The 21,990-nt window shown below is 36.9% G+C and overlaps 1 protein-coding gene and 1 long non-coding RNA gene across 2 annotated transcripts in view; both read right to left on the reverse strand.

The window, feature by feature from the left end:
* LOC114658237 (myelin-associated glycoprotein-like) overlaps positions 1-21,990 on the reverse strand; it is a 115,605-nt gene that overhangs the window by 60,356 nt on the left and 33,259 nt on the right. The window lies entirely within an intron of this gene.
* Positions 5,856-20,819, reverse strand: LOC127529237 (uncharacterized). Its single transcript, XR_007935897.1, has 4 exons — positions 20,586-20,819; positions 13,343-13,402; positions 9,967-10,055; positions 5,856-5,987 (listed from the first exon to the last, which is right to left on the reverse strand). It is a non-coding gene; the product is annotated as an uncharacterized LOC127529237 (long non-coding RNA).

The raw sequence follows: 21,990 nt of genomic DNA on the forward strand, positions 1-21,990 counted from the left end.
GTCAAGTTAGGGTTATAGAGTGAGTGTGCATAGAGTTTTACAATGGCTGTCTTGTGTTGCTTAGTCCAATGTATAAACGATAAGTATACACTGTATTCACAGTTCACCCAATCATTTCTTGAACTTATTGCCTATTACAGAAATACTCCTGGAAACCATTCACATGAGCTCTGGGTATAGAAACCAATCCTGGAGATGGTGGCAGTTTATCTAAAGTTAATATTATTTAATGTTAGAACATTATCTCTATCTATCTATCTATCTATCTATCTATCTATCTATCTATCTATCTATCTATCTATCTATCTATCTATCTATCTATCTATCTATCTATCTATCTATCTATCTATCTATCTATCTATCTATCTATCTATCTATCTATCTATCTATCTATCTATCTATCTCAGTGCTTGTAGTGCTTGTAAGCCATTATTCCATTTACACCGCATCATGAGACCGAACAGGAAGCCAATAAAAATGGGGCATGCTGACAATTATTTATTTCCACTTCAACAATTGCAAACAGTTAAACTACTTGTATGTCATTACAACGTGAGAGGAAAACCAAAGTGCACAGGGAGAACCAGCAAACTGCATACAGTACATTCAATAACTGCATTGTTTTGGGGGCAACTACTTTAATCATTGTGCTAGAGTGTTGTCCCATTATCTATCACATGCTTAAGATATTGATGATCACTGCCTGTTGAATTTTCAGATTCTCCAAATATCTTTTTGAGTTTTCCTCCAGATATTCCAGTTTTCTGTAAATATCTTCAGTTAGGTTAGTTTGATTAATTGATGATTCCAAAATCATCAGAACAGGTAAAATAGCTTAACAGTTTCTATTCACAGAACTTTTGCAGCCAACTCTTCCATTGAAATGAGTTCTTTAATAAAAATACAAAGACACATGTAGAAAGTTAATGCAGAATTTTGCTAACATAGAATCACAGATTTATGGTATAAATTACCAAAGAGTAGGTTACCCGTGGGACTTTGGGGATCTTACCAGTCTCTCAGTTCCAACATAAAAAACACATAGCAATGAAAGTCCAGTAAAAGACAAAGAGAATGATTTCAAGGCTGCAAAGACTGAAACAGTTGATCCTTTTAATTATAAGAAAACAGGTATTAAAAGGTGACATGACATATTGGGTGGGAGTTGAATTCTGTTTTGTTAGATTTTTGTCTCTTTTTGATCCTGCTTTCTTTTTTTTTCATCTTTTCTATTTTTTTCTAGTTTGTCTATGAAGTCATTTGTTGTATAAGTTCAACTTGATTGTATGGAATGTTATTGTCTTTATATGAAATCTAATAAAAAAATAAGAAGATGATTTGACAGATGTTTTCAGAATTATGACAGGAATTAGTATGGTGTGTGTAAAAGTGGGCCCTCCATTACTACAATGTTCAGTACTGCACATTCTTATTAGTAGATTCTTAATATCTTACCAAAACTGATCCTTTAATCAAAATTTAAGACACAATAAGAAAACAATTAAAGAACCTGAAAAAAGAAACAATATCAATTTTTGATGCTAGGACAAAAACATCAAACATATGTAACATTCTACACAAATCTTTATTATCACCTCACAAAAATCATTCATGTTTCATAAAAAATGCATAAAAATAAACAATAGCTTTTAAGTTTCAATGTTTTAATATTTACTTACTTAAAATTACAGCTTTCTATCCATCTCATTTCAGGGGACACTTAATACTATTACAGTATATGAAGCCTATCCTGTCAGCTTTGAGTGCATGGTGGAAACTAACCAGGATGACCATCTAGTGCAGTATGCATTCGCCCACATTCATAAGACTCGGCCAGTTTTGAGCTGTCTATATACCTATTATGCAGGGTGTGAAAGGAAATTGGATAATGCAAGGTGAAAAAATAAATTAATGCAAATCCAGAAACTCCATAGGTATGATGAATGAGCCAGGATTTGAATGCAGGTCTCCAAAGCAGTGAGGCAGCTGTGCTCTCTACTGTGCTAATCAAGCACTCATTTCCAAGAGCAAGGTGTGGGGCAGCAGAAGATATCCACAGCAGCACCATATGCACAAGAAAAAATCCTGAACAAGAGACCAGTCCATTGCAGGGTACACTTCACATTCAGCCTCAGTCACTCATACAAAGGTAAGTGTGACATGTCAAACTATACATATGGAGACACTTTTATGGCCCAATGCTCCTTCTCAACCACTCAGGTCTTCTGATTACCAGCATCTGCTGATACAAATTCTGCGGAACATCAAGTCTCATTCTGGACTGTTTTCTCGTGTAGTTCCTAGCTGGTTGAACAAATTGATTACCTCCATTCAAACTTGGGTTTCCATCAATGCATTTAAAAAAACTTTTGAACTTTTTGGTTCAACTAATAGCTGTTAGGTTTGTGTAATATAAGAATTGTAACTTGTGTATATTTTGCTCTGAGCTCTTTACTTATGATGATGAATTTTATAACCTTCTTTTGTAACACTTGATCCTAAATAGCCCCCCTCTTTTGTAAGCTGTTATGGATAAAAGCTTCTGCTAAGCAAATAAAAGTTAACTGTAACTCCCAGTGTTTCAGATGAAGGAGAAAACCAGAATATTCACATATTGAACAAATGAATAATAGGAAAACTCCACATTCTGACAGTGACTGGGGTAGATTTCAAGCCCACATCTCTAGACTGTAATTACCTCTAGCTGTAATTACCACTATCACACTCATTAAGTTATTTATTTGTCCAATCTTTTTATTCCAGTAGAGTCCTGTGAGTCCAGAGCCTATCAGATGAACTTAGCAATAATGTCATCTCTAGTGAGGTAGTGACAAGACCAATATTCAATGTGTTTGTGAAACAGTAGTACTAACCACCGTTCCACTAAAGGGTCCATGTATTTAAATTTATAATTATAATTACATGCATAGTAAACAAAATAAAACAAACTCAGAATGACATGTTATCAGATGAAAGACAAATGCAGAGAGAAATACTTAACATTTTATGAAGTATACATTTTAGCACTCAGAGTCTCTTCTTTAATTTACTGTAACTGACTTTTTCACTATAAGCAACACGCTGTCCTTGCACCAACAGTTGCAAGACAGAAGCCAGCTCTGGGTGTGGTGCCATCCATTTGCAATGCACACTTTTGGTCATTCATTCAAGGCCAAGAGACACCAATAATCTTAAATTTCAATCTTTAAGATGTTTGAAAATGGCAAGTAATGGGAAGTTTTAAGAACATACGTAAGTAATGTGACAATTAAGAAGGGGACGTTCAGACTATCGGGCTCATGTGTTTAACTCATAGTTAAGCTGCCCCAAGCTGATACTTCTTAAAGGTTATGAAGGTTTCTGCCTCAAATATATCGCTTGGTAGTTTGTTCCAGATTCACATAACTTTTTGCGCAAAAAAAGTGCTTAAAGTATTTAGAAAAAAGAAAAACAAAGAACTGCACTCTCAGATGAATTCCAGTAAGTCTTACTGTTAGGCAGCCATGTGGTTGACACATTCACACGTTCTACTATGTATTCGCCCTGGCTGATCGAGGACATATGTGGTCATAAAAACCAAGGCATAAAAAACAAATGTACATGCGTGCAAAGTAAAAAAAGGCTACAACCTGGTGGGTTATCTATTCATGGAGGTTTTTTCTTAAGCCAGACCATCTATTGTATTTACTCCAAACCCCTCAGACATTTCAAAAATATAATTTACACCTTAAACATGAATTTCATCTTTTAAGACAGCAAGACATCTAAATATGTGAGAAAATAAGAACAAAGAAGGAAAGTGAAGAGTTTTTCTATATGCCCACCATTACTGCTTGCAAAGAGTAAGCATTTTGTGTGGTAATTGGAGGCTGCAAAGCAAGTTTTGAAACGAGCCAATTCTCTAACCTACTTATCCAGTCTCTAGCCTTTAAATTACTGTTATTTCAGCCATCAAAACAAAAAAAAAATATGTAAGAGGCAGTTTTGAAATTTGGAAGACACCCATAATTCAAGTCTGAATGGAAATATTTTTGTTGAGAGTCATGGAGATATGTTATTAAAACTGGTCAAGGCACCAGCAACCACCTTGACTCATGTAGGTCAGTTAATTTTAGAGTTACAATTAACCTAATATGCACATCTTAAGGTTGTGTGAAGAAAAACCTTGACCACAAACCATGCAGACTCAGGAGAACATGTAAAATCCTCTTTTTTTGCGATTTGATCCCAGCAATCTAAAACTGTTGGCAATCAATGTTAATCACTGTGCCAACTGATCATTTTAAAGCCCCGCTAAATATGAAATTCTGTTCATCCACTGGTAACTGATTCCTTCAGAATAAAGGTGCAGATTACATTTTGACAGTAGAAACAAACCTAGTCTGTCACAGGGCACATTCATGCAAGCCTATACAAACAACAAGCCTACTTATATTTATCAGTTAGCCTTTGTGATGCAGAACAGAACATAATTCTTGCAGGATGTCAGCAAAAACATGGAAAAAACTTTACAAGCATGTAACATAAACTGAGCAGAAAAATGAGCTCCAGTCCTTCAAGCCGCAAACCCATGCTACTAACCACCATAGCCCTATTTCAGCTAATGATACAAATAGTTCCCTAAAAGGACATTTCAGTTTAGTAAATTTTATATTAAGATACAAGGAAATATTGTGGCTGCCTTTGGCTTGGGATGCTTTAATCGACTGGAAATGTCAATAGCCCCAGCATTGTGATGTGGCTTGAATGATTGCATAAAACACATTTTACAAAACTACTATTTACAGCTTCAAAAAATGAGATTCAAAAGTTAAGGAGGCCTCTAAATCACTGTTTAAACAAAACATAATTATATAAGAGGTAATTCTGATATTTGGAAGACACCCATAATTCAAGTCTGCCTTGTTTTGATGGCATCTTTTCTAAGTATTCGTTCTTATAGGTGTTTCAAAGATTGTCCTCCTCATAAATGTAATGTACATTTGGCAATCAAAATATAATTTATTTTTTATGAGTAGTTTATGTTGAACTATTTTTAGAATTCAGAGTTGGACCATGATATACTGATTAGTGCCCCTACCCATAATACCAGGTAGGGTGAAGTTAGTGTAGATCTTTAACGTACTCTTTGTGTCGACATGATTTGTATTTTAGGTTATTTCCTAATTTTAAAGTGGGCTGGTGTGGATGTGCATGTGAGTGTGCCCCGCCACATGGGTCTCATTTATAGCTTGTTCCCAATGCTGCTGGTTAGGTGAATTCTTTTTCCAATGCTGGGCTGTTGGGGGAATATATATATATATATATATATATATATATATATATATATATATATATATATATATATATATATACCATTCTTCTAAAATTGTATATGTTAATTTTTAATTACATGTAATTTACAATTACAACATGGTTTCCTACTTTGTGCCTGTCATTACATTTCCTACATTCCTGTATTGAAAAGAGGGTTAAAATAGAAAGAGTAGATAATGTTTTTTCACAGAAGTTAACCAAGTTGACTAGATTTATAACATTTCAGTACTTGACAAATGTTTTATAAAAGTTTAAGTTAAGTGCAGACATTTAAACAATGTGAGATATCTAGGATATCAAACAAGGTCTTTCTGCAGTCTTTACTCTCAACGGCAAGTAGCTGACATCCTTAGTTAACTGCGTTCTCATTTTATCATTTAAAAGTTGCAGCTACTTTTCAAGCCCATCTAAATCAAGACCACCATAAAGTTGTTTCTGTTCATTCGTCAAGACAATCCATTTTTAAATACTCCGGTTTTTCCAATTCTATTAACCAATTACACAGAAATTCATCTCATTAGAGAAACACCAGTGTCTCCCATTGTTGTATTGCTCTACTGTGATGGCATTCTGGCAACACTGTAAATGGTGGACACAGGCTCATCTGGTTCAGTATGTCTGCTTAAAATGCAGTCTTCTGTTGATGGTAATTGCTGATAGATCAATTTTTCCTAGAAATAGAAGCACAGCATATTATATTTCAAATATGGCTTAAAAATTTAAGCATACAGTATTTTTTAGTTTTCAAGATGACAATGTTACCTTATCACCCAAAACAGTACTTTGTACCAAATGTTCTAATTTACACTGAAACAATGCCAAAAATTAAAGACAGAATATGTTATAATGTTTCAGAACAGAACAATTGATGAAACACCCGTGGCATTATCCAGGAATTGTTAGGGACACCAAATGGCAAAACATGATAACAGAATGCAAAATGATGCACTTTTTTCTGGTTCTTTCTTGGTGTTGTTTCTCTCGGTCTGAGAGTTGTAGTACCATATGGTCAAAAGCATCTTCTTGCTTTCACACCTCTATAAATAAATAAAGATTCCAGGGTACATCAAACTGACTACTGGCTGTTATGCAGACCAATGATTCAGCCACAGTCCAACTCACTTGAATAGCTGATGAACATATTGACAAGTTATTTCTGGTGTACTGAGGCAGCTGTTCAAGAGACTTTTGGTTAGGCTGACTATATGCTTTTCTATTATGTTTTGTTATGGTAAAGTTGATGCACAATCCTCTTTTTGTGGTCAGGAGAATACAAAGCAAGCAAAGTAATTATTTGTATACTTGACCATGCTGATTTTCTACTCAGGTATTAATGAAAACTAGAGCACTGCTCCTGTGTGCAGCTTTTTTTTGTCTTTGATTATGCATTATATATATTTTAGGCAGGTGTGGAAAAATGCTGTAAACAAAGAATGCTTTCAAAAATGGAAGTGTTAATCATTTATTTTCATCAATCAACAAAATGCAGTGAATGAACAAAAGAGAAATCTAAATCAAATCAATATTTGGTGTGACCACCCTTTGCCTTCAAAACAGCATCAATTCTTCTAGGTACATTTGCACACAGTTTTTGAAGGAACTCGGCTGGTAGGTTGTTCCAAACATTTTGGAGAACTAACCACAGATCTTCTGTGGATATAGGCTTCCTCACATCCTTCTGTCTCTTCATGTAATCCCAGACACACTCGATGATGTTGAGATCAGGGCTCTGTGGGGGCCATACCATCACTTCCAGGACTTCTTGTTCTTCTTTACGCTGAAGATAGTTCTTAATGACTTTGGCTGTATGTTTGAGGTCGTTGTCCTGCTGCAGAATAAATTTGGGGCCAATCATACGCCTCCCTGATGGTATCGCATGATGGATAAGTATCTGCCTGTATTTCTCAGCATTGAGAACACCATTAATCCTGACCAAATCTCCAACTCCATTTGCAGAAATGCAGCTCCAAACATTCAAGGAACCTCCACCATGCTTCACTGTTGCCTGCAGACACTCATTATTGTACCGCTCTCCAGCCCTTCGATGAACAAACTGCCTTTTGCTACAACCAAATATTTCAAATATTGACTCATCAGTCCAGAGCACCCTTTGACATTTTTCTGCACCTCAGTTCCTATGTTTTTGTGCATACTTGTGTCGCTTGGCCTTGTTTCCACGTCGGAGGTATGGCTTTTTGGCTGCAACTGTTCCATGAAGACCACTTCTGGCCAGACATCTCCGGACAGTAGATTTGTGTACCTAGGTTCCACTGGTTTCTGCCAGTTCTGAGCTGATGGCACTGCTGTACATCTTTCGATTTCAAAGGGTAATAAGCTTGATGTGTCTTTCATCTGCTGCACTAAGTTTCCTTGGCCGACCACTGCGTCTACGATCCTCAACGTTGCCCGTTTCTTTGTGCTTCTTCAAAAGAGCTTGAACAGCACATCTTGAAACCCCAGTCTGCTTTGAAATCTTTGTCTGGGAGAGACCTTGTTGATGCAGTATAACTACCTTGTGTTTTGTTGCTGTGCTCAATCTTGCCATGACATGAAACTGTCTTCCACAACCTCACCTTGGTAGCAGAGTTTGGCTGTTCCTCACCCAGTTTTAAGCCTCCTACACAGCTGTTTCTGTATCAGTTAATGACTGTGTTTCAACCTACGTGTGACATTGATGATCATTAGCACCTGTCTGGTAGAATTGGTTGATCATACACCTGACTATAATCCTACAAAATCCCTGACATTGTGCAAGTATACCTATAAGAATTGATGCTGGTTTGAAGGCAAAACGTAGTAACACCAAATATTAATTTGATTTAGATTTTTCTTTTGTTCACTCACTTTGCATTTTGTAAATTGATAACAATAAACAATCATTATTTATATTTCTGAAAGCATTCTTTGTTTACAGCATTTTTTCACACGTGCCTAAAACTTTTGCACAGTACTGTATAAATATATATATATATATATATATATATATATATATATATATATATATATATATATATATACAGTAGATTAAGGAAATACTTACACCCTTTTACTTTCTAAACACTTTTTTGTGTTGTAGATTTCATTTTAAACACAGAAATGTGCCCTTTTGCCCATCAATCTTCACTCAATAGCCCACAAGGACAAAAGTTTATTAAAAATCAAAAACTTTATACACACATATACTGTAAGTATCTGGACCCTTAATTGAGCACTTTGTAGAAGCTCCTTTGGCAGCAATTGTGGCTTTAAGACTTCTCAGGGTACATCTCTACACGTTTCACCTAATTGGATTTGGGCAGTTTATCCTATTTGCCTTAGCAGATCCTCTCAAGCTCCATTGGATGGGAAGTGTCTGTGAAGTGCCAACTTCAGGTCTCTCTACACATCTGTGTTGTATGAGGTTTAAGCTTGGGATTTATCTGGTCTCCTCAGGTACAGTTAGAGGCTTGTATTGTCTTGACTGTATGCTTTACACTATTGTCATGCTGAAAAATGAACCATCACACCAGTCAGAGGTCCTGTGCACTCTGGAGGAGATTTTGTTCAAAGGCTTTTGTATATTTGGCTGCATTCATTCTTCCCTCACTTCTGACCAGTCTTTCTTTCACTGCCATTGGGGAGCATCCCATAGCATGATGATGTTTACCACCATGCTTCACCGCAGAGGTAGTAATAGGTGTGGTGATGAGAAGTGTTTGGTCATCACCAGACATTGTGCTTGGAGTTCTGCCCAAAGAGTTCAATCTTTGTCTCATCAGACCAGAGAATCATTTTCTTCTCTCTCTCTTAGAGTCCTTAAAATGTCATATTGTTAAACTAATAGTGAACTGTCATATGTGTCTGCTGCTGAGATGGTTGACCTTCAACAAGGTTCTCTCATCTCAGAAGGGGGCTTCTGAAGCTTAGTAGGAGTGACCATTGAGCTCTTCCTGACCAAGGACCTTCTTGCCTAATTACTCAGTCTGTCCAGACCACCAACTCTAGGATGAGTCCTGATAGTTCCAAGCTTTTTTGCATTTCACAGCTATTGAGGCTATTGTGCTGCTGAGAGCTATGAATCCTTTTACACCCTTAACCTTATCTATGCTTCACCACAGTTTAGTTATGGAGGTCAACAGAGAGCTCCTTGAACTTTATGGCTTGGTTTTTGTCCTGACATGCAGTGTGAATTATGAACCTTACATACACAGGTCTGTTCTTTTCTAAACATGTCCAATCAATTCATTTTTGCCACAGATGGACTCCAATCAATTCTATAGTAGACACATCTCAGTGATAACTAAAGCAAACAAGATGAACCTGACCACAATTTGGAGTGGCACAGTAAAGTGTCTGAATACTTCCACGAATGATAAGGGTTAAGATTTGATTTTTAATAAAGCTGGAAACGGTTTTGAAAACGTTTTCACATTGCTAATATGGGCCATTGTATCTGGGCAGATAGGCAACAATGTCAAATTTATTTATTTAAAATTAAATCATCAATAAAGCTTGCAGAAAGTGAAGGGGTTTGAATACTTTATGAATCCATTGTATATACAGCATATGTTCATCTATTTTTTATGTTCACAAAGCTGGTAAATTTTATGTTTCCTTTTGTTGTCTCAAGTAAATATAACTAAATTTACCACTTTTAATCTTAATATTTACTTTGTTTGTCAGATTGCTGTTCCTGGGTTCCCTCTTCAATGTGATGTCTGCATAGGTCAACGGAGGCTGGTCCACATAAGAGACACATTCTGATCAAAAAAATAAATATATATATAAATTACCGTGTGGTTTTGACAGACTTTACTATCAAATGTAACTCCTAGTATAAAAAATAAACTAAATGAACTGTAGTAGTATAGACAGAATCACAAACATATTTTTAGTATTATTACAAAAAGCAAATAACAACAGACAATTGGATAAATCCAAGAGATGGTGTTTAGGTGGATATACTACAGTACAATTTCAAAATGAAAAACAGATCACTATTATGCAAAACATACACGCAATAGCTTCTGGAGATGAAATACTGAGGTCTAAAAAAGGACTAAAAGCTTATAGCACTGGTTATGCACTTGAAAAAAGAATTGTATATGGAAGAATTCTTGAGGCCATTCTGAAAATACTTTACCTATGGAATTCTTCTTGTTTTACTTCTTTTGGCTTCTGCCATTTAGGGGCTGCTGCAGAGGATCATCAGTCTCTATCTATCCTTGTCTTTCACATCATTTTCTTCCTCACCAACTGCCTTCATGTCTTCCCTCACTGCATCCATAAACCTTCTTTTTGGCCTTCTACTTTTCTTCTTCTTCCTCAACAATCTCTACCTTCACCTGTACATGTTTGCCTCAACCTGCTGTCTACTCTAACTATAGATTACAATGTCAACAGTGAACATCATAGTCCATGGAAACTCCTGTCTGACCTCATTTGTCAGCCTGTCATTGCAAACAGGAAAGGGCTCAGAGCTGATCGTTGATGTAAGCCCACTCTAACCTTGAACCAAGCTGTTATTCCTACTGCACACCTGACCAAAGCCACACAGTCCTTATACACATTCTGCCTCACCCTCACATACTTTTCTGCTACTCCCAACTTACTTATATAATAGCATAACTCCTTTCTTGGCACCCTGTCATATACTTTCACTAAGTCCATAAACACGCAATGCAATTCTTTCTGACATTCTCTGTACTTCTCCATCAACAAGCAAACATCGCATCTGTAGTACTCTTTCCTGGCATGAAACCGTATTGCTGCTCAAGAGATCGTCACCTCTCCTATCAGCGTAGCATCCATCACTCTTTCCCATATCTTCATGGTGTGACTGATCAACTTTATACCTACCCCTATAGTTACTGCAGCTCTGCACAACTCTCTTATTCTTGAAAATTGGTTCTATTATACTTCTTCTTCACTCTTCAGGAACCCTCTTGCTTTTCAAGATTCTGCTAAGCAATCTTGTTAGAAACTCTACTACCATCTCACTGAAACATCTCCATGCCTACACTGTATATTGTCCAGACCAACTGCTTTTCCACTTTTCATCCTCTTCATAGCTTTCTTCATTTCAGCCTTGCTGATCCCTGGTACTTTGTGATTAACTACCTCCACTTCATCCAACTTACACTGTCTCTTATTTTCTATATTCATAAGTTCTTCAAAGTATTCGTTCCACCTTTTCAACAAACTCTACCTGCTTATCAGCAAATTTCCATCTTTATCACCCTGACCTGCAGCACGTTCTTACCTGCTCAGTCCCTCTGCCTGGCCAATCAGTACAAGTGCTTTTCTCCTTCCTTTGTGTTCATATTCTCATATAGCCATGGTATTAGTTTTCTCAAATCGATAAAAGACATATACTTAATGGCACAGATAAAGCTTGATGTCTTAATTCACTCACTCATAATGATCACTAAATTTATATTTGTATCCTCAGGATAGTACAATGTATAATAAAATGAGAAGCAAACTGTTACTTGCAAGTTAAGATTACATTTGAATGAATTCTGTTCAATATAAAGAAGTATAAAATGTGACCTCTTAGAAAAGCGCTCTGCAACCACTGGTATGGTCATATAACCAGCAGAGAAAGTCAAATCTAATAGAAAAACCAATGTGTGTTTGTCGGGTATGCAAATTCACAATGTTTCACCACATCGTCAACAAATTCTGCACAGATTTTTCTTCTGTACAGGGGAAATCCACACACTATGTTCTGTTTTAAAATTTATTAGTTGCCCAAACCTTGGCAAAGCCTGGTTAGTGCCGTGCTCTGGTCAGCCCTGGGTACAACTGCTAGTATTTAATAAAGTGTAAAAAGATAATGAGTTCTTGGTCTTTATGGAACAGGCAATGGGTTAAAAAGACTGAGCTTATTTTAAATATATGTAGCTTTATAGTCAAATAGTATGTGTGTATTGTTAAAGAATAAACACAGTTGATGTAAGCAATAACTTTAAGGTAAGTTATTCAACAGGAACACAAGAGCATAGCTAAAACCACAAAAGAAACTTGCACTTTATTGGATCTTGAAATTTTAAAATGTTACGGTTTTTGAAATGGCTGAATAAGTTTTGGACATCTCTCCATCTAAGCTATTCATTTTAAATTAGCTTTTTCCATTTCAGGGACACAAGGTTCTGGAATCTGTCCTGGTAGCACTGGGCATAACATAGAAAGTAAACATGGATGTTATATGCTAGAGAAAATCTTTTTATGACACTTTAGCATCTTAGAATCTAATACTCACAAGATTATTTAAATTGTATTAAATAAGCAAGTATTGTTCTGAAGGATGAAGCTTGTCTGAACTTAACCAGAGTGCCATCAGAATACCATATAACAAAGGTGTCTTAGACTGACATTGTTCTATCTGCTTTAAAGTATGCAGACGCTTCTGTAGGAGCCAGGCTCTGACCTTGAGTCTAAGCACTAGGAATATTTCACTAAGTTGTAGAACATTCTAATTTACCTTTTAAGAACATGTGCTTGCTTAAGATTTCCATGCTGTCCGCTACATGCTCTTCTATATTCGCATTTATAAAAGCTGAGACTGAATGAAGCATTGTTAGCTTAGCTGTGAATGCAGCGAAGGACTAACATCTTGCGTGACTTGCTCCTTAGATGTCTTAGTTAATAAATTTGTTATGTGCTTGCTGAAGTCCCGAGAGCCTTTGTACACTAGTACTGAAATGAACCGGTGATTGAGAAGAAGAATCCGGGATGAAAATTTTTAAATCAGGCCAATACAGTTCCCTGCTCTCAATCTTTTTAAAAAAATGTACATTTTTTTGTTGACATTAAATACAAACATTGAATCATGAAAGAAATTGAAACCCAATGTGGACACAAACTTGTGTTTTAAAATGAAACAGACTTCATTTTTGATTCATTCTTAATAAAAATGCTTCCACGAGTATGGACAACTATATATTAATTTCAAGTATATTGTAATTAAAATGTATTCAAAATGAACTCTTTTACACACACACATTGACATAAAAAAACTATCACAGTTTTGCTTATCACTTACCAATGACTGAATCCGATGTTCTGGTTCTCTTCTTTTGTGGCACAGCATAAATATCTGCTTCTAAATTAAGTACAAAAAATATGACAAAGTTGGAGGCAATGTCTGCTGCAGAATAAAATTAACAATTTGTGGCCAGGTAGAAGAAGAGTAAGAAGAATAAGAAGGCGTTACATTTATACAGCATTTTTCTCACTACTTAAAGTGCTTTACTTAGAGATGGGGGAGCCACTTCAGTCACCACCAATGTTCAGAATCCATCCGGATCATGCAATGGCAGCCATTCTTGCACCATTATGCTCAACACACATTCTCTATTAAGTGGTGAAATGTTGAGATTGCCAATATGTTCATCTCTTAGCCCCGTTGAATTGGGTCTTCAGTGTTTTAGCCTCTGCAGGAACCTTTCCTACTAAATAGTATACTAAAAAAGTATGCAGCATGTGTAAATGGTGCAGCCTGTGAGAAAATGCTGATTTTTGTCATAGCATCATTCTCGTCAGGGTCACCATCAGACTTGCTTGGCTCATGTGTGTCTTTTTGATGTATTCCTATTAACACAGCTGGTGTGTACAGGTAAGAGATTATATTGCATCAAGCAAATATTTACATAAAGACATTAAAAAAAACAGCTGTACAGCACAAATAAGTCCAGTGCTAATTGTAGGCATTATGAGAGCATCAGGGCTTTGGTTAAAATGGATATTATAAACACCAGAAGGCAATTAGAGAACATTATTCCAGAAAATGTGATAGATGTCCCCAAAATATTTGTTCAATACTTTAATAGTAAAAGGACTGTAAAGGAGGAGGTGAAGTTAATTACAAATGGAAAGAGCAAACAAAAATATAATAATGGTGACATAGAAATTGCCCTAAATTTGCATTTTTTTGATGTGTAAGGAAGCTGAAAATTTCTCAGCAGTTGTAAAATCTAACAAGGAGATATTTATTGATTTGAAAATTGGAGAGAGAAGGAGAATTCCTACTTAGATTAAATTAGAAGCTAATAAATATTACCTCATTATATAAAAAGGTGATTGGGCTGATCCAAGTACCTATAGGTCAAAAAGCTTAAAATGTACCATGGGTAGATTAATGAAAATAATTATTACGGAACATCATCTTGTCAAGGGCAGGTATATTCGTGAGCCATTAGCTTGTTTTTTAAATATGAATGAATTCTATGAGGAAACAACTAAAGGATATGAATGGAGAGGTTCATTTGTTTGTCTTGATTTTCAGACAATTTTTGATAAGCTCCTACGTGACAGACTAATGATCAAACTTTAAGAAGTGGGAAGTCAAGGTTCAGTGCGCAGATGGATTCAAAATGGGCTTAAACACAGGAAGCAAAGGACAATGGTGTAGAGAGTTCTCTCTGAATTAGGTGACTCTATAAGTGATGTTCCACAGAGATAAGTGCTTGCACTACACATAAATCACATTTATATGAAAACATACTGTAAAACAAAACAATTAATTTTGCAGTCAGTACTAAACCAGGTGCAATGACAGATAATGTAGAATCACAATAAAGATTACACAGGGTCCTATAAAGAATACTGGCTTGGGCTGATTAGAGGCAGATGTAATGTTAATAAATGTAAAGATCTCAATAAACATTGGCAGTGTTCTCCCTAGAAATTTTTTCCCAGCCAGGTGGCATGAAAAAGTAGCTGGGTGGGGCGGAACAGGGACATTTGGTGGTGGGGAAAATTAAGTGTGCATTATTTTTATTAGTTAATTATTATTAATTATTTTCCAGTGCTCAATATGACTTCCTTTTTTAAGGTTTGACACTGTTCAGGATCCTGCAACCCTAACAAAAAATTTAAATAACAATTGTTATGACATAAACCAAGAGACACAAGTATTGTCGCTGTCGGGAATAAAAGTGAAAACAATGGAAAAAAAAGTATGGGAAACCTAATGAAGAAAAATGTTTAAATATTCTTCAAAGCCAACTTGCACATGCAGATGGTGTCTTCAGTTAAATATTTATTCTTCTTTTCTTCCAAGAAACCCAGTTGTCTGCAGCTTTCCCATAATCAAAGTCCCCAGTATCTGGGCCCTCCAAGGAGATCAGCATGAGATTATTTAGCGTGCTTTGATTTATGCAATTTCTCAAACATGTCTTGATCCTTTTAAGGGCAGGAAACCCCCTTTCACATTCAGCGGTGCTCACTGGGATCACTAGCCCAACATGAGCTAGTTTGGCTAAATTTGGAAATGACTCTTTGAGCTCTGATGTTGTTGCCATTTTCAGTAAAATCCATTTTGGACTGAAGTCTTTGTATGATTGACTTCTGATCATTTTTGACACAACTGTCCATTCTTGCCTGCTACTTTAAAATTTAAAAATTGGAGGGCTATCATTTTTGGAGTAATGATCGAAAAGAAGTTTAGCAGACTCACTTGAATCGTGAGTTTCTGCATTGAAAACTTTTGAAAAGCTGGAAATAATTGTCATGTCAGGGAATCTTGCATCTAGGTGTTTGACAACTATCTCTAGGTATTTATCATATATTACAGTTTTGAATGACATTACATCATTCTCTGTATAAACAATGCAGAGATCTGACCATTCTTCTGCCAGACAATGATGAAGGCTTTGAAAATATCTCCTAGGGGTGTCTTTCAACTCCATGATGGATAATTTTGTGGCAAGCAAAAATGGCTAAATTTTGGTAAGATTGACATCTTGCCTTTGCCAAGCCTTAGATAAGTTGGACAACAAAGGTAATACGTCTGAAAGCATCATCAGAAAGGAAACAAAATTGTATGTTTTAATACATCTGCTTAATCCTTCAGCTGTGATGTAATTTCGTTCAGCAGCATCTTTTTCCAGCGCAGTTATGACACTCATCATACACTGTCATAATAACTGTACTGCAGAGTCATGAGTCCGCCATCTAGTGTCACTGGCTATTTTTAGCTTAATCTGGGGGAATGTTCAGAATATTTTGGATTTCCGTTAAACCAGCCATACTAACTGAAGAATTTTGGAAGAAACAGAACAGGCTGCCTTAAGATGTTGTTAAGTTTTGTTAAATAAGGTACAGCAGCTGCTGCTTGGGTATTTGCAAGGGCCAATAGGTAGTTTACACAGTGGCAGTTGACCAAGAGTCCAGATATTTTATCTTTAAGCAGTTTTGCCACACCTTTCTGTTTCCCAATCATAACAGCCGCTCCATCTGACCCTAGTCCAACCAGATTAGCAGTTTTCAATCCTAGAGTGTTCATAGTCTCACTCAGTTTGTTGATTATAGTCGCCGCTTTGCCATCAATCATATTGCGGGTTGATACAAAACTAATTCTGACCTCTTTAGTGACCTGGCAAACATATTTAATGTAAATAACTAATTGTTTTACAACTGAGATGTCTGTGGTTTCATCACACAAAATACTGAAAAATTTTCGGCATATATATTTTTTTCAGTATGTTAGACTTTATTTCTGATGCTAAGACATCCAGCAGCTCTTGCATCACTCTTTCAGAGGTGTAATGTGCATTTTTACCAACACTGAGATGTTGTAAAAAGGAACAACCCATTTCTTTACAGTGTTCCAAGAGCTTTTCAAACAACGTTGTATATGGCAACTCATTTTTTGCCAACCAATACATGGATCTTAAAGCTCCCACAAAGACATCTCTCTGTAAGTTATTTAACACAGATCTTTCGATTTGACCAATTCCAGTTTGCTGTAGTACACAATTTCCTAACAGGTCAGCAGAAGACTCAATGTTCGTTTTACTTTTTTCATGGTCCCAGCAAGCTTTCTTTTCGAATTCTTGTGCATGGCACATTTACCCAAGGTAACTCCGTCCTTGATGGGTGTTTGTTTGAATATTTCATGCACAATGAGCACCACATACCATTTTCTTTGACCTTTAGCCAATCAAAATCTTTAAACCATTGTTTGTTTATGCCGGATAAGCGGTGCTTAGATTTATCAATTGGCAGAGTGTGTGCTGAAGAGATTTCCCCTGATGGACCAGCCTCTGCAATGTCTTTGTCTGAAATTGCCACATCAGGAGTTGACGCTGCACCTTCATTAGTTTGTGGCGTCTCTTTTCTGAAATAACTGAGCACTGTTGTTTTCTGAACACTTTTTTTACTCATGTTGGTAAAACGTTGCCTGTTGGATATTCAATGCACACTTGCACTACGGCAGGGCAAGATATGAACAAAAAAAGGAATGGCAGATGGGTCACTTTAACAAAACCCTCAGCAATTCAGTGACAAAACGTTTGCACAGTGTGTGCTGCAAGGGTTTCTGCACACTTGCAATATAGACGCAGGTCCAAATATGAGCAAATAAAAGAACGGCAGATGTGGTCACTTTAACAAAACCCTCAGCATAAGCAAATATAAAAACGGCAGAGGTAGTCACTTTAACAGTCAAGTCAAGTCAAGTCAACTTTATTTATAAAGCACTTTACATACAACAGCCGCTGACCAAAGTGCTAAACATAGGCTAAAATAAATTTTAAACAAAAACAAAAATAATAAATAAGTAAAATAAAATACAATAAATGAAACTAATTAAAAGATAGTAAACACAAGTAAACAGAGTTAATACAGAGTAAAATCAACTGCTCACACAGGATCAAACGCCAAACCAAAGAGGTAAGTCTTAAGAGCAGACTTAAAAATGGGCAGTGAGGAGGCCTGTCTAATGTGGATCGGCAGTGAATTCCAGAGCCTTGGAGCCACAACGGAAAAAGCCCTATCCCCCCTGAGCTTTCGCTGAGTCCTAGACACATCCAGAAGCAGCTGACCAGCTGATCTGAGTGAGCGGGAAGGAGAGTGCATATGCAGCAGCTCAGCGAGGTAGGGCGGAGCAAGCCCATTTAAGGACTTAAAAACAAATAAAAGAATCTTAAAATGAACTCTAAACTGAACAGGCAGCCAGTGCAGAGAGGATAGTACAGGTGTGATGTACTCATTCTTTCGCGTGCCAGTTAAAAGGCGTGCAGCAGCATTTTGCACCAGCTGCAGCCGAGACAGGGTGGACTGGCTAACACCAACATACAAAGAATTACAATAGTCCAGCCGGGTTGTAATGAAAGCGTGGATTACTGTTGTAAATTGATCTTTGGAAAGAATGTTTTTTATCTTCGCCAAACGTCTCAGCTGAAAAAAACAAGATTTCACCACCGCGCTGATCTGACCGTCCAGTCTAAAATCCTCATCTATCCCAAAACCCAGATTTGTAATGACAGGTGTACCATATTGTGCAAGGGGACCCAAATCCACAGGAGCAGAAGTAGAAATAGACCCACTGGTGCCCCCAGGACCAAAAACTATAACCTCCATCTTATTTTCATTAAAATTTAAGAAGTTTACTGCCATCCAAGCTTTCACCTCTTCTAGGCACATAACCAAAGTTTGTATGGAGTAAGCATCCTTGCGTTTGAGGGGTACATAAACCTGAGTATCGTCTGCATAACAATGGAAAGCAATTTTATGCTTTCTAAGAATAGAGCCAAGAGGCAGGAGATACAAAGAAAATAGCAGAGGACCAAGTATGGAGCCTTGTGGAACCCCACATGATAGTGAAGCAGAGGAGGATCTAAATTCATCTAGCCTCACTGAAAAAGTTCTTTGAGTCAAGTATGATTTAAACCACGCCAAGGCAGTACCACGAATGCCCACACAATGCTCCAGATGATGCTATATAAACAACTGTATATATATTGGTTTGCTATGTACTGAACAAGAAGACAACAGCTGTATGCTTAGCAGCACTACACAGGCGGGGCACACTCACATGTACATGCACTGACACTGAGAACAGAGACGTCACTTCCTGACGCCCTTTTTTCTGATATCTGACAGGTTGGTTCCACTAGTCTTTTTTTATTTTATCAGTCCTCCTCTTGCCCGCCCACCTCCACATCCTCTTTGCTTGTGAACTGATGCTCCGCCCCTTCTATTAGCATGTACAGCCCCCTCTTGCCTGTCCACCTCCCCATGCTCCTTGCTACTGTATTAAGCTGCTACGCCCCCGCTATTACCATGTACAGCCCCCTCTCGAAAACCCACCTTCCCATACTCTTTGCTTGTTAACTCTGCTCCGCCTCGTCCCCACTATTAGCTTGTTCAGCATCGAGTGATCGGAAACATCCCGCCCCACACCTTTCCTCTCGCCACTTGCAATCCTGCTTCTAAACTACTGTATTTTCCCTGCCCGCTTGTCCCTTGCCATCTCTGCAGATCATTAGATCTGCCTGTGCCTGTAGATCTGCGGCCAGGCGCTCAACTAAGTTAGCCAGGCAGAGCACCTGGCTAAAAGACGCTAGGGAGAACACTGAATGGGAGGTTTGAAACATGAATGTACAAGGCTTGAGAAGGACCTAGAAGTCATAGTGATCTCTATGCTTTTTAAATACAGTTTACAGGAACAATTAAGAAGGCTAATAGAATACGAGGTTGTCTATTTCTGTGAGTGGAGCACAAATCACAGGAGGTTCTGCTTAACCTATGTAATATACAGTACATGCAAGGTCTCAACTGAGCTACTGTGTGCAGTTTTGGTCTCCATATTACAAAAAAAGACATAGCAGCACTAGAGAAAGTCCAGAGAAGAGCAACTAGACTAATTTCAGGACCATGAGACATGAACTATGAGCAAAGGTTTTCAGGAGATAGATCCTTTTCAGTTTATGACAACTGGTATTAATAGGTGAAATGATTGAAATTTTTAAAATTTTGAAGGGAATTAATATGGTGGATCATGGTTGTTAGTTTACAATGGATTCTTCAATAAGAACATGGACATTTTAAGGATAGATTTTATAAAAGCATTGCAAAGTTTTTCTTCAAGCAGAGAACTATGTGTCTGGATTGCTGGAGATAACTTAATCAACCAACAGTAGCCTACTGAAACCCAAAGAATTCCACATGTAAACACAACCCGGAAGGAATTTAGTCCAAGTTCAAAACTGGGAACCAATACAGTAAATGTACACAGTGCATGATCATACTGTTCAATAAATCAACTGATTTAGCAAAGTAGATGATTCACGTAAAACCAAAAAAAAATGTGCAAATTTCTGGTGCTCAACATTTTGTGTAACTGAGATTGGTTACTTCTTTCCTTGAGTATTGAATAAGTTTTGAAAATGGATATTTGTGCATTATAAATTCAGGACCAAGTTGTAAGAGTAAGACTAGCATACATTTGATATAAGGCAGTAGAAACATTTTTTCAATTATAGCAATATATAATATTGTACCTTCACTCTCTGTGGCAGTCTTGCTTTCTTTTGGGCTGAAGAAGTAAAAATGAGAAATATAATTAAAAGATTAATGACTTCAAACATCTTTTATATATTTTTGTCAATTACTTAAAATATGTTAGAGTTGAGAAAAGACTATTTAATCAGGACATCATCATAGGTAAAGGTTGAATGTTGGTACGCAGATGTCAAACAGTCTTCAGTTACTTAGATTACTTTCTTCTTATTTGTATCAGTGACGGATTAATTGAAATGTAAGAAAAAATCACCATGCTATCAATCTGGAATTATTTCTTTTTACAGTATTTGGGACATGCACCATCGTCCTGGATCCTTAACCAATTGCACTAAAATGAGTTTACATCTTCTTCTATGTCATAATAGAGATTATCAACAAATATGCTTTTAAATAAGAGAATATTCTTCTAAAAGGGTATAAACATTTGCATGCGATAAAATGCTTTCACTTTTTTCACATTTTGCTATGTTGCAGCCTTGTGCCAAAATCCTTTAAATTCATTCATTCCCTCATCAGGCAACACTCAGTACCCCAGAATAACATGGTGAAAACAGGATTTAAACAATTTTTGCAAATTTTTAAAAGTACAAACTGAAATATCACATTAACACATATGTGTATTCAAACTGTTGAAATGTTTCTACACCTAGTTTAGAGTCCACCTGTAGTTAACTCAAATGACTTGACGTGATCAGAAAAGACACATCTGTATAGAAGGTCCCACGGTTAACAATATGTATCAGAGCAAAAACCAACCCATCAGGTTGAAAGAACTTCCTGCAGAACTTTGAGACAGGATTGTGTTGAAACACAGATCTGGGTACGCCGACAAAACATTCCTACAGTACTGAAGGTTCCCAAGAGTACAGTGGCATCCATAATTTCTAAATATATGAAGTTTGGAACAACCATGATTCTTCCTAGAGTTAGCTGCCTGGCTATACTGAGGAAATGGGGGAGATGCCTGTGTAAAGAGGGGTTGGCCAAGATCCTAATGGCCAGTCTGGCTGAGCTCCAGAGATCCTGTGTGGAGAAATTTCGAGAAAGACAAGCACAATTGCAACATACCACTTATCTGGGCTTTATGGCAGAGTGGTGAGATGATACAAAGTCTGGAGATTGCAAAAAGGCATCGAAAGGACTCTCAGACTAGGAGAAACAAGATTCTCTTCCCTGTTGAAACCAAGATTGAACTATTTTGCCTCAATTCTTCTCAAAGTGTTATGCCTGGAGGAAACCAGACACTGCTCATTATCTGTGCAATACCATTTCAATGGTGAAGCATGATGGTGTCAAAATCATATGACAGATGTGTCATCTAAAATATATATTTTTTGTCTATTTAGAGTTTAGATTTCTTAGTTTAAGATATTTAACAAATAA

Source organism: Erpetoichthys calabaricus, chromosome 9 (genome assembly GCF_900747795.2).
Source record: "Erpetoichthys calabaricus chromosome 9, fErpCal1.3, whole genome shotgun sequence".
Taxonomy (NCBI): Eukaryota; Metazoa; Chordata; class Cladistia; order Polypteriformes; family Polypteridae; genus Erpetoichthys; species Erpetoichthys calabaricus.